Genomic DNA, 12,813 nt, shown 5'->3' with positions numbered 1-12,813 from the left:
TAACATGCTTTTGTTCGTAAAAGTTATCATTTGTTGGTAAGATTTCCAGTGCGACCGAAAGTTGTATGTGGAAAATTTCAAGGCAAGTGGTACAATTCAATTATGACAGAGGAAGGGGTTACCAACCAAATTCAATGAGTTGACACAAGACTTTCCAAGTCACAGCTAACACCTCCAGACGTTGGAGCATTCTGATTTGTGTATGAGTTTGTGCTGAATATGCCGGGTGTCTTCTCCAAAAGACTCGTTTGTGTTTTGTTTGCAATGTTCTATTTTATGGTTTTATAGTAATATTCTTTTTTTTTCTGTAACCTTCTATAGTAATATTCTTTGAAGGTATTTGAATATATACTGTTATTTGCAATCCTCACAAGAGTGTGTGCTATAAAATACAGATCCTCTTACTCCTTGAGGAGTTTCACAACCATGGTATACAAATAGTTGTAAGCATGAATACAAACTGCTTATTGAAATGTCTGAAAGGAAACTGAAATTGATCATTTTGGTAAACGTTTTTAATGTCATATAGGTTTGTGCATAAATACGGTAGGGAGGTGTTCTAACAAAGTCAATTGTAGGAGTATTTATGTATTTGGCTTTGGGATGAGTTATCAATATATATAGCCAAGTAGCCAACGATAATATAGAATTAAAAAAAAACTTAAATAAAACGTTGAGAGTGTTTTTGAGGATTGAATTGAGTCCGTGATTTATGAAAAAAAGTTAAGATGATTTGTCCAATTCATTGGCCGAGTGGTAACTTTAGAGAAAAACAACCGCGTTGATGCAAAAGACTTGCTAAGTCACAGCCCAACTAAGGGGTTTCTACTTTTTCTTCTTCTTCTTAAAGGAAGCGAGTGAAGCATACAACATAACCATCCATTACTTACAACATATACTCAAAACAAAGAAAAAGATGATTCAAAGTCGTTGTTATTGCCTTTCTGGTATTGTTGTTATTACTATCTATTGCTGGCTCCTAATCCACGCTCTTGCTTCTCCTACGCTCCACTTTTGCCGCCCCGACCAGAGGAAGGCTCTTTTGGAATTCATAGACGAGTTTCCAACTAATGAGTTCAATTCAAGTCTGTGGAACAGGAGCAGTAATTGTTGTCATTGGAAGGGTATTACATGCGATGATAAATATGGCCAGGTGATATCACTGGACCTTTCTTGGACGTTTCTCAACGGTTCTTTGAAAACTAATAGTAGCCTTTTTAGACTCCAATATCTTCGTCACCTAAACCTTAGACAATGCTTTCTCCATGGGGAGATTCCTTCTTCTCTAGGAAACCTTTCTCGTCTTACACTTATTGACCTTTCTCAAAATAAGTTGATAGGTGAGATTCCGGCTTCAATAGGCTATCTAAACAAGCTGAGAGTGCTTAGTCTTTTATACAATAATTTAGTAGGCGAAGTTCCGGTTTCCATGTGGAACCTAAATGGTCTAAGAGTCATTGATCTTGGCCACAACAGTTTAAGTGGCATTTTTCCTATTTCATTCGCCAACTTAACTAAGCTTACCGATTTTAACGTCGAGTCTAATAAATTCACATCCACGCTTCCATCAGACATGAGTGGATTTCACAACTTGAAATTTTTCGATGTTTCTGAAAACTCATTTATAGGGCCTTTTCCTAAATCATTGTTCTCAATTCCTTCATTACAATATATAGATTTGGGAAAAAACAAATTTTCGGGACCTATGCAGCTTGGGAATACATCGTTGTCATCATTTGAGATTTTCCTTCTAGACCTTTCTTGTAACAGCTTTGGTGGTCCAATCCCGGAATACATATCTGAATTTATCAACATCTACCGCCTATACCTTGACCACAACGATTTCACTGGGTCAATTCCTAGATCCCTATCAAAGTTAGTCTTTCTCCGGGATTTACATCTTTCCGACAATAAGTTGACAGGTGAAATACCAAGTTTCGTATTGGAAAATATGTCGAGTACTATCTCTCACAATCTTTTCAGCAGTTTGGAAAACACCACACAAGAAATATGGAACAACATTTTGGATCTGAGTTCGAATTCATTTCGAGGACCATTTCCTCATTGGGTCTGCAAGATTGAAGAGTTAGAATTGCTAGATTTGTCTAACAATTTCTTCACTGGCTTAATTCCTTCATGTTTAGGGAACAACATGGTTTATCTTAAAGAACTAAGTCTGAGAAATAATAGTTTCAGTGGAGTTCTTCCGGATATATTTGGCAATGCTACAGGTTTACTATCGTTTGATGTTAGCCGTAACCAGCTGGATGGAAATTTTCCAAACTCTTTGATCAACTGCAAAGATCTTCAACTTTTGAATGTAGAGAGCAACAGCATCAAGGACGAGTTTCCATCATGGTTGGGATCTCTACCATCATTACGTGTTCTCAGCCTCAGATCAAACAAGTTCTATGGGCGGTTGTATCATCGTCACAAGTCCATTGGGTTTCAGAGTTTAAAAGTAATGGATGTTTCACAAAATGATTTCACTGGAACTCTCTCACCTCGATATTTTTTCAGCTGGCGTGAAATGAACACATTAACCCAAGGAAACAACTACATGGACGGATACTATGAAGATGGTCAATATACACTCTATCGCTCTATTGAAATGGTGCTTAAAGGGGTAGATATGAGGTTTGAGCGAATCCGAGAAGATTTTAGAGCCATCGATTTGTCTGGGAACAGATTTTGTGGCAAAATCCCTATATCTATTGGCTTCTTGAAGGAACTGCGTCTCCTCAACATGTCACACAACGCATTCACAGACGATATCCCTCTAAGCTTGGCAAAATTGACAAACCTCGAGACGTTGGATCTCTCGAGTAATAATCTGTCAGGTGAAATCCCTCAAGATCTTGGTAATCTCTCTTTTATATCATACATGAACTTCTCCCATAACCGTCTCCAAGGTCCAGTGCCCGGAGGCACACAGTTTAAACGACAGAATTGTTCTTCATTCACGGACAATCCTGGACTCTACAACCTTCAAGAAATCTGTGGAGAATTACATGTTCCGGAGCCTCCATCACAGCATCACGAGGAATTGCCTGAGGAAGACGAAAAAATATTCAACTGGATTGCAGCTGCAATTGCCTATGTACCAGGTGTATTCTGCGGAATGGTGATCGGATATATATTCACTTCATACAAACAAGAATGGTTTACATAAAAGTTTGGTCGAAGAAAACTCAGAGTGACCACAACTGCCCGCTAAGCCCATCTCTTGCAGTCTTTCTAATAAGCATTTCTAAAGCATATCTTTTGCAACGTATTGTTTGTATTTCAACTGAATTTTCCTAAAAAGACATTTGTGTTTGGTTGTTTGTAATTTCCATTTTATGTTTTTGTAATAAAAGCATTTGGTGTGTTTTCTAAAAAGAAGTTTGTGTTTGTTTGTAATTTCTGTTTAATGTTTTTGTTATAGAAGTATTTGGTGGTATCTTGGCTTGAAAATATAATATGGGAACTTCCTTCTACTCAAGTCTTAAATTTGCGGTGGCCTAATGAAAAGTGTTCCTTCTCTTATATACATAACTTTACTTTTCACTCGTGCTTCACTTGTATTACAACCTGCTTTCTCGCCTTTGTTTCACATCCCCAACAGTCCAACACCATTGCTTCTCCCACACGTCAATCATCCCCAACAGTCCAACACGATGTAGAATAGTTCGGCCGTGCGGTGCTGGGCTTGTCATTTTGCCGTTCGAGCTGAATTTTAGATCTTTTGATTTGTCAAACCGTTTTTATTTTTGCAGATGGATCTTTGTAATAAAACGATAATAAACTTAAAGGATCGTGAAGCAATATTTTATCCCATCCGCCTTTGCCAATTAAAGGAACGTAAAGCAAGAACAAACATGCCCTGAGTATCAGTTTATTTGATGAAGGTGTATGGGAAGACGATGCTGTAGCAGAGCTGAAGTAGTTCATGAAGTGTGACATGAACTACTACATCAGAGAGGCGGTTCGTGAGAAGCACGTATCAAGACCGATGCATTAAAAGAAGATTTAATGAAGAGGGACATTAAAGGAAGACTTGAAGAAGAAGCAATCGATCTAAAGAGAAAAAGAAAGATTGGCTTATTCGCTGAAGTAAAAGAAATGGAAAGTTTCCATTGGGTAGTTAGATTAGATCTAGGGCTTCCTCAAAGATATATAAGGAAGCCGTGGCACTGTGTTAAGGTTTAACACACAGGGAGAGCTTTTAGCAATAGAGAGTTTTTGTACGTCCTAAGAAGGAGAAGCAAAGCATCTAGGGGTTAAGAGCTTAGGTGGTTCAGAGTCTGTCTTAGATCTCTGAACGAGTTGACTAGCAAACAAGTCGAGGTTTGTCTTGAGCTTGTTTGAATTATTGCTTTTAATAAGAAGTTGTAAGAGCTTTTAAAAGAATAAATATAGTCGTATTTCTTGGATTTGAATAACCCTGTACTACTGTGTGTTCTACATAGCATAGCTTGATTATCTTACATTAACAATTGGTATCAGAGCAGGTATCTGTACTTTGTTTATTTAAACAGGTAGATCCTGCGGAGTAAGATGGATAGCTATCGCGAATTGGTGATAAGTTCCAAGGTGATCCTTGAAGTAGGAAACTATGGATTCTGGAAGGCGCGCATGAAGGCTACAATCAAGGGCATTGACCCATTGGCATGGAAGGCTGTGGAATCTGGTTGGAAATCACCTGTTGCAAGAGCCGAGGATGGGACAGATGTTCCAAAACTGGAGGAGCTCTGGACTGATGATGAGAACAAGATGGCTAAGTTCAATGCTCGTGCACTAACTGTCATACATTGCAGTGTAGCAAGGAAGCAGTTTGAACTAATTCAAGGATGCGAGGCAGCAAAGGATGCATGGGATATTCTGCAGAAGCATTTTGAAGGAACCTCAAAGGTTCAGAGTTCTAGAAAGGATATGCTTGCAACAAGATTTGAAGAGCTAAAGATGGAAGAGAATGAATCTGTTGGAGATTTCAGTTCAAAGATTAGCTCACTGGCACAAGAAGCACTTACACTTGGGAAGAAATACAAAGAGAAGAAACTTGTGAAGAAGTTCCTGAGGTGCTTGCCGTCTAAGTTCATGGCATACAAAGCAGCTATGACCGTCTCCTGTAACACTGACGAGATGACATTTGATGAAGTGGTTGGAATGTTACAAGCTCATGAGATGGAAGTGGCTGGTGTGTCTGGTGGGATGAAGGAAAAAGGAATTGCTCTTGCATCAGTTGAAAAGGAGCATATGGATGATAATGATCCTGTGAGTCTTCTGGTCAGAAGGTTTGATAGAGCTCTACGAAAAGTGGAGAATGGGCAGAAGAAGTTTGGCCAAGGTAGGAAGACGTCCGAGCCAGAGAAGAACTACAGGAAGAATGATGCTAAGTGCTATGAATGCAAGGGGTATGGTCACTTTCGAACTGAGTGTCCCACAATGAAAAGAAGAGAGATTCAGTGCCATAACTGCAAGGGATATGGACACACTCAAGCTGAATGTGAGTCGGATGGTAGGAGAAAGCCGGAAAAGTCCATGATAGGAATCAATGACAGCGAGTCCGACAGCGAGAGTGAAGAGGAAGTGAACAACTTTGTGGCATTTCTAGGAATCGTGGAATGTGAGTCAGGATCTGAGAGTGATGTTGAGCAAGAAAATGACTTAGATGAAAGCTACAAGGAAGTTCGAGAGACGCTAGTGAAGCTGGGAACGGAGAATTTGGCATTGGCTAAAGAGAAGGCAAGACTGGAAGTTGAAGTACAAGTGTTGAAAGATGACCTCGACAGGGAAGCTGAGTTGGCCAAGGAAAGTGTGAATCTGATCAAAGAAAAATTGGTCTTGTCTAAGCAAGCGGACGAGCTCAGAGAAGAGTTACTTACTGAAAGAAAGAAAGCAGCAGATCTTCAAGCTGAATTGGATCAGCAATATCGGAAGATTAAGATGCTCACGGGAACCAAGCAACTTGACAAGATTCTGAGCAGTGGAAGAACTGAAAGCTCATCGATGGGACTTGGTTACACTGGAAGACAGAGTAGTTCAACAGGTACAACGCGCTTTGTATCTGGAGGTTTTGCGCATGCTGAAGAAACCAAGACACAAACTACTCCAGCTCAGATGAGTGGATGTTTCTTCTGTGGAAAGTTTGGTCATTACAAGAGGTATTGCTACAAGTATCTGGAACGGGTCAAACAAGTATGGAGACAACACAAGTTTTGGAGAATAGGCAAGACTTCTCGAGGCTGGATGAAGAAAAATGACTTGTACCCTAAGATAGTGACTGAACCAAGAAGTACCGTTCGATGTAACATGGCACGAGTGGCGAGTGATTCCGAATCCGAGGAACCATGGTACTTCGACAGTGGGTGTTCGAGACACATGACGGGAAACATTGAGTATCTAGACAAAGTGTCAAAAGTAAAAGGAGGAAAGGTAACCTTTGGAGATGGAGGTTGTGGTGTCATTCAAGGCAAAGGTACAACGTGTAACTCAGAAGTACCTAAATTGGTGAATGTCTACTTTGTCAAAGGATTGAAGGCTAACTTGATCAGCGTGAGTCAACTGTGTGATGACGGACTCACGGTGTGCTTCTCAGCAATTGATTGCCGTGCAATAAATCAACATGGTGTAACAGTGCTACAAGGTGTGAGATCTGGCAATAATTGTTACATGTGGGAAAAGAAGGTTAAGTGCTTGTCAGCTCAAGGGAATATTGACCTATGGCATAGACGTTTGGGACATATGAACTTCAGGAATCTAACGAATCTTGTATGCAACGACTTGGTTCGAGGAGTACCCAAACTCAAGATTGATGACAAGATTGTGTGTGGTGCATGCAATGAGGGAAAGCAAGTCAAGATACAACACAAGAAGGTACCGGATGTTCAGGCAAAGGCACCATTGGATCTAGTTCACATGGATCTCATGGGTCCTATGCAAACCGAGAGTATTGGAGGAAAGAAGTATGTGTTTGTATTAGTGGATGACTACACCAGATTCACCTGGGTTCGTTTTCTCAGGGAAAAGTCAGAAGTGTCTGAAAGTTTCAAAATCTGGGCACTTCAACTCATAAATGAAAAGGGAGGAATCAAGAAGATACGCAGTGATCATGGAGGAGAATTCGAGAATGAAGCCATGACTACCTTTCTTGAATCAAGAGGAATAGCTCATCAGTTTGCAGCACCATGGACACCTCAGCAGAATGGAGTAGTTGAACGAAAGAATAGAACTCTACAGGAAATGGGAAGAGCAATGCTTCATGGTAACAAGATAGCCAAGAGGTTCTGGGCTGAAGCACTCAGCACAGCGTGTTACACAATCAACCGTGTGTATGTCAGAAAAGGGACAACAAAGACACCATATGAGATGTGGACAGGCAAAACTCCTAATCTTAGTTACTTTCATGTTTTTGGATGCAGGTGCTACATACTGAATGACAAGGACTACCTTGGGAAGTTTGACTCAAGAAGTGATGAAGGATTCTTCTGGGTTATGCACAGTCTAGCTCAGCATACCGAGTCTACAACAAGCGAACAGAATCAATTAAAGAATCAGTGAATGTTGTATTTGATGATTTGTCTGTGGTTGTAGGTGATGACTTGGGATCAGATGAAGAGGAAGAAGGTGGAACATCTGTAGCTGCTACTGAAGTCATTGAGGAAGGTCCTACCACAGATACAATACCTCAACCAGTGATTCAGCAAGTTCATCGCAATCATTCGAAGTCTGATGTGATTGGAGGGATTGAAGAAGGACGAAAAACGCGTGGAAAGGTGATCAATTTTAAAGAAATGGTGCAGTTCGCATGTTTCGTCTCATCAATAGAACCTAAGACACACACTGAAGCACTACGTGATGAATATTGGATTGTCGCAATGGAGGAAGAACTTGAGCAGTTCACCAGGAACGATGTGTGGGAACTTGTTGCTAGACCTGAAGGAGTAAATGTAGTTGGCACTAAATGGATCTTCAAGAACAAGACTGATGAGCATGGAGAAGTAGTTCGTAACAAGGCAAGGCTTGTAGCTCAAGGATACTCACAGATTGAAGGAGTAGACTTTGAAGAAACCTTTGCTCCAGTTGCAAGATTGGAATCTATTCGACTGTTTCTGGGAATGGCGTGCATTCTGAACTTCAAAGTGCATCAAATGGATGTGAAAAGTGCTTTCCTCAATGGAGTACTTCAGGAGGAAGTTTATGTTGAGCAGCCAAAGGGATTTGAGGACCCAATGCATCATGACTACGTGTACCGACTGAAGAAGGCACTATATGGTTTGAAGCAAGCACCGCGTGCCTGGTATGAACGACTCACAAGGTTTCTGCTAGAAGCGGAGTACATTAGAGGGAGCATAGACAAGACACTATTCTTCAAGGAGGTTGAAAAAGATATAATCATCGTTCAAATCTATGTGGATGATATTATTTTTGGAGGCACGTCACAGAAGCTGGTTGATGAGTTTGTTCAGAATATGACTCAAGAGTTTGAGATGAGCATGTGTGGCGAACTGAAGTACTTTCTTGGACTTCAAGTGTTCCAGTCAGAGAAAGGTGTCTTCATCTCTCAGAGTGCATACGCTAACAGTTTGGTAAAGCGATTTGGTATGGAGAACTCCAAAGTTTTTAGAACACCCATGAGTACATCACTGAAGCTTTCACGAGATGAAGCAGGAGAAGATGTGGATGTCAAGCTCTATCGAGGGATGATTGGTAGTCTGTTGTACTTGACAGCGAGTCGACCAGATCTGTCATTCAGTGTTGGTGTGTGTGCACGGTATCAAGCCAAGCCTAAGGTGTCACACCTGAATGCAGTAAAGAGGATTATCAAGTACGTCAAAGGAACAGAGAGCTTGGGCGTGTATTACTCAAAGAATTCCAACAACAACTTGGTGGGATACTGTGATGCTGATTGGGCAGGATGTGCTGATGATAGAAAAAGTACCAGTGGAGGATGTTTCTTTCTTGGAAACAATATTATCTCGTGGCTGAGCAAGAAGCAGAACTCTGTATCACTTTCTACGGCGGAAGCAGAATATATTGCCATGGGTAGCTGTTGCTCACAACTTATCTGGATGAAGCAGATGTCAGCTGATTATGGAATGCAATCGGGTCCCTTTCTTGTGTATTGTGACAACAAAAGTGCAATTGATATCTCGAGGAATCCGGTCCAACATTCAAGGACGAAGCACATTGACATAAGGCACCACTTCATCAGAGAATTAGTTGAAGACAATCAGGTAGTAATCGAACATGTAGTTACTGATTTGCAGTTGGCTGATATATTCACTAAATCTCTTGAATTTAATCGATTTATCACACTAAGAAATGCAATTGGTGTGTGTAACCTTGATTGTTGAGTCAAGTTGTGCAGAGAGTAGTGCAGGTGCTGGTTCGGGATGTACATATAATTCAGATTGGTTTTGGAACCGAAAACGCTGTGGAAAAGAGCTGCTTGATATGCCGTCAGTGTTGTAATGGTACAGGTTTCACGTCAATCTGTGGCCCCCCCCTCTCAATAAAAAGAGCCAGAAATGTTACAGAAAGATGCTCAGAAAATAAAAAAAGTTTGATTGATAGATTCATGATGGGAAACAACAGGGGTTTCACAGCGCGAGAATAAAGAATGAAAACCGGCAGCATTGATAAAGGCATATCAATGTGAAAGCTAGCCATAAAAAGACAATCGGCTGCACCAGAATATAAGATCTAGGAAGAGTTATATGTGCAGCTTGAATCAAGCACTGAGGCAACTCATGAAGCACTTCACATGAATGGTAACTGAACTGAACTAATCTAATGCTTTATATTAACTTTGATTCAGCCAATTGTGAGTTGTGACTCGTGTTTTATTACTATCTTGAAAGTCTGATGATACATTAATAATTCACGAATGTGCCTAATGTCTATGTGTTTGGATGAGAGAAATTAAATGTTGTAGGAATACAAAGGAGAGGATAAAAAGTCAGGGACCAGATCTGCAATATCAGAAAAGTTGATTCAGTTTTATTCCGTTAAGGGAAGTAGTGGGGAACAAGCCCTAGAAAATCTCCATCGTGCTTAAGAAGCTCAATCTCGCAGCCTCTCTTCATCTCTCACACAATTTTCACACAGAAACTGACATCTATCATGGTGAAAGCAAAGAAATCAGCTCAACAAGCCGAATCATCCAGGGAAGAGAAGCATGCAGAGGCTGAAGGAAGTCGGAGGTCACTTTCTGATGGCGAACCTGAATCGCCTCCACCGAGAAACGATATGCCTGTTTCTGATGTACTTCCTGAGGTGACTGAGGAGCTTGACTCGTTCAACACCGCGAATGAGAAAGCTGCTTCAGAAGATAGCGATGAAAGAACTCCGGGTCTTGGGGAAGAGCCATCTGCGAAAGTGCCTGAAGCAGATCTGCAACCGCTAATCGGATCCTCTAATGCTGACATTCAAGATGTTCCGGTCACTGATAAATCGTCGGAAGAGAAGGATGAGTCTGCTTTACAGATGGTGGTCGTTGAAGATGAGAAGGAACAGAGTGGAGCTGATGTTGAATCCGGCAAGGCGGGTGATGACGAACCCAAAGATGATGAAGCTTCACAGAAGGAAGTGAGAAAGAAACGAGTGCTGCAGCGATTAGGGTTGCGTTCCGCAAAACAGAGGAAGACAGGGGAGTCTAGTACACCAAATCTCAATCTCATTTCTCACACCAGGAGATGCAGCCAAGTCTCCATATTTGGCTAAGGAAGCAGAAGCCTCACCTCGGTTGAGATCGAGAAGGTCTGGTGACAAAAGTGCTGAACCAATGCCTCCTCTCATCAAGAAAAGGTATGATCAGTTCCTTAAGCGTAAGGTACTTGCTGAGCGTTCGGTAGATTTGAAGGAGCTGATCAGTGGGGGTACTTGGCGGTTATTAAAAAAGGGGTCTATGGAATCAACTGTCTCGAATCTTGCTGTGTATGTTGAGCAAGTTGTAGCTGAGTTCTATGCAGGTCTGCCGAGTACCAAAGCTGAAGCAGATGTTGATGAAGTAATTGTCTCTGTGAGGGACAAAACGTACAAGTTCTCACCTGCGCTCATCAACAATACCATAGATTGGGAACCACTTTCTGAGGATGAAGTGGAGGAAGATGCAACTTTGGATGAAATCTCAGTAACCGAGTTGGCTTCATTCATCACTGGAGATACGAGGACAGAATGGGAAGGTCTCACTACAGCGGATCTTACTTCATGCTACGGTGCTTTGATGATCATAGCTGCCTACAACTGGATTCCCTCTACTCACAAGACGTATGTCTCACTTGAGAGGGCAAGGCTGATCTACAAGATGGCTCATGGAGTCCGTGCTGATTTGGGTAAGATGATGTTCAGACAGATTCTCAATCTTGGAGTGACTCAGGTCAATGATGCACGTTGGTTGATCTTCCCTCGCTTGATCATGGCACTTCTCCAAAGCCAGCATGCAGTTCCATCTTATCCAGTGACAAGCTTCAACGTCCGGTTCCTTACAAGAAGGATAAACGCGTGGGTGAGATCTATGAGCAGAGACTAGCTAAAGGAAAGGCACCATCTAGAAGTGAACCAAAGAGAAGCTCTACCAGGACAACACGTCAGTCATCTCCTGCTCCGAGCCCTGCTCCACGAACTGCTACACCAAGCTCCAGGACTGCACCACGACGCGTATCTGTCTATGAGCTTGGATCAGTTGCCATTCCTCAAGGACCACTTAACCGTGTTGATTTGCAAGTGGCCTTACAGGACACAACACGAGCTCTTCAGGCGCTAGCTGAGATAGTTCAGGATCTTCAGAGCGCTGTAGCAGGTTAGTATTCTCTCTATGAATATGTGATTTATTTTCTTGGTGTTTTTAATCCGTGTGCTCACAAGCAGGGGGAGAAGAAGAAGACTAAGAAGACCAAGATTGTGGGGGAGCTGTGTTATTTGTTTTTATGTCTATATGTTATTTCAATTGCACCACTTGTTGCAATTCCTTGTTATCCATGTTTTCAGACTGGCTAAGATTATGGGGGAGCATTTGCATATGCTATCTTTTGATATTATGTATTAATTTGCTTGAACCCGTTTTTAGGATAATATAAGTATGTTCTTAATTGTCTTGAGTTGGTTGAATTAACATTTAGACATATATACTTGTGTTGTGTGTGTGGTTTGTTCTTGTCTTCTATCTCAGGTACTTGTGAGACGACGAATTAAAAAGGGGGAGATTGAAGGTGTATGGGAAGACGATGCTGTAGCAGAGCTGAAGTAGTTCATGAAGTGTGACATGAACTACTACATCAGAGAGGCGGTTCGTGAGAAGCACGTATCAAGACCGATGCATTAAAAGAAGATTTAATGAAGAGGGACATTAAAGGAAGACTTGAAGAAGAAGCAATCGATCTAAAGAGAAAAAGAAAGATTGGCTTATTCGCTGAAGTAAAAGAAATGGAAAGTTTCCATTGGGTAGTAGATTAGATCTAGGGCTTCCTCAAAGATATATAAGGAAGCCGTGGCACTGTGTTAAGGGTTTACACACAGGGAGAGCTTTTAGCAATAGAGAGTTTTGTACGTCCTAAGAAGGAGAAGCAAAGCATCTAGGGGTTAAGAGCTTAGGTGGTTCAGAGTCTGTCTTAGATCTCTGAACGAGTTGACTAGCAAACAAGTCGAGGTTTGTCTTGAGCTTGTTTGAATTATTGCTTTTAATAAGAAGTTGTAAGAGCTTTTAAAAGAATAAATATAGTCGTATTTCTTGGATTTGAATAACCCTGTACTACTGTGTGTTCTACATAGCATAGCTTGCTTATCTTACATTAACATTTGAGTCTTTCGTGTGCATAAGCAGCTTCTCGA

The 12,813-nt window shown here is 41.2% G+C and overlaps 1 pseudogene; it reads left to right on the top strand.

The window, feature by feature from the left end:
* The first annotated feature begins 685 nt into the window (after positions 1-685).
* On the top strand, positions 686-3,293 carry LOC130500939 (receptor-like protein 11; annotated as a pseudogene).
* Positions 3,294-12,813: the final 9,520 nt, after the last annotated feature.

This window comes from Raphanus sativus, chromosome 2 (genome assembly GCF_000801105.2).
Source record: "Raphanus sativus cultivar WK10039 chromosome 2, ASM80110v3, whole genome shotgun sequence".
Taxonomy (NCBI): Eukaryota; Viridiplantae; Streptophyta; class Magnoliopsida; order Brassicales; family Brassicaceae; genus Raphanus; species Raphanus sativus.
The sequence above is the reverse complement of the archived record's forward strand: the minus strand, read 5'-3'. Positions and strand labels throughout refer to the sequence as shown.